This window comes from Hermetia illucens, chromosome 7 (assembly GCF_905115235.1).
Source record: "Hermetia illucens chromosome 7, iHerIll2.2.curated.20191125, whole genome shotgun sequence".
Classification (NCBI taxonomy): Eukaryota; Metazoa; Arthropoda; class Insecta; order Diptera; family Stratiomyidae; genus Hermetia; species Hermetia illucens.
In genome coordinates, this window is record NC_051855.1 from 742,617 (window position 1) to 744,053 (window position 1,437).

General features: G+C 27.0%; 1 non-coding gene across 1 annotated transcript in view; it reads right to left on the minus strand.

Annotated features, from left to right (window-relative positions):
* LOC119661058 overlaps positions 1 to 3 on the minus strand; it is a 1,991-nt gene extending 1,988 nt beyond the window's left edge. The window contains exon 1 of the ribosomal RNA XR_005250514.1: positions 1 to 3. This exon is cut by the window's left edge and continues 1,988 nt beyond it. This is a non-coding gene — a ribosomal RNA (small subunit ribosomal RNA).
* Between the last annotated feature and the right edge of the window lie 1,434 nt (positions 4 to 1,437).

Here is a 1,437-nt window from a genome sequence, read left to right on the forward strand (position 1 = left end):
AATAATGTATTATTATATATATTCAATATATATAACATTTATTAATAACAAAATAAAATTTTGTTATTTTCGTTTACTTATATGTTCATGTACATTGTACATGTTATATGAAATTTTAAATTTCATTAACTTTATATCGGATTATACATATCAAACATATTACTATGTATGATATTATTATCATTTGATTATATTATCGAAATGATTTCATATATTTTGAAAGAATTTGCATTTGTTTGTTTTGTTAAATTTGATCACTTTAGAAATAATGCTCCCACAATCGTGTTCACATATATTTATGATCTTACCTGGTGTATATTCAAACGTCACTAATTCAATGACGACTCATTTTAAAACTTCTCCTCAACTATACTCTTCTATAATAACCATGTCGCCCCATCATGGCATTATAAATGCATATTTCTCAAAAGGCAGCATTATCATACATTTTCCCCTTATAAACACTCAACATACTATCTTATATTTCATATAAGAAATTTTCATCATTATAAACCTATAATAAAGTTGACAAAAATTCATACTCCTCATATGAAAAATTTCAACATATTATACATCTATAATCGTATGTGCAAAATCGCATACTCTCCATATAAGATAGGAAAATCTCTGATTATACTCCTTTATAAAGTTTTTCAACTGCTATACCATCAAGTGTGATAAAAGTTGATAAAACCCCGTATATGCAACTAACGTACACAAGTACGGATTATAGGTTTCATAAAAAATTTTTACGAAACACACATTCCCTAAAGTACTTTTTCGTCAAAACACCTGTTTCTTAAGACATGCATCATATAGGAAAATTCCTGATTACACATGTTATAATCACTATAGGAAATTTTCCGATTACATCCCTTATAAGAATTTCAAATTCTCCTATGTGAACGACCACTGATTATAAGCCTTTATAAAATTTTCCTATACAACTCCGATTACATTCCTTTATAAAATTTGACTGTTTCCATATAACCATGAACACCCTGATTATAAGCCTTTATAAAACTTCCGAAAATCATTCCGGATTACATGCCTTGATAAAATTTCCATTTTTTCCTATATAACTTCTGATTATAAGTGTTGATGATTTTTCAACTTTTTCCTATGAGATAGGAACATTTTTATTATAGGTGTTGATGATTTTTCGGAACTTTTTCCTATGAGATAGGAAACTTTTTGATTACATCTGTTGATGATTTTTTCAAGTTTTTCCTATGACATAGGAACATTTTTATTATAAGTGTTGATGATTTTTCGAACTTTTTCCTATGAGATAGGAAATTTTCTGATTACATCTGTTGATGATTTTTTCAAGTTTTTCCTATGACATAGGAACACTTTTATTACAAGTGTTGATGATTTTTCGAACTTTTTCCTATGAGATAGGAAATTTTCTGATTACATCTGTTGATGATTTTT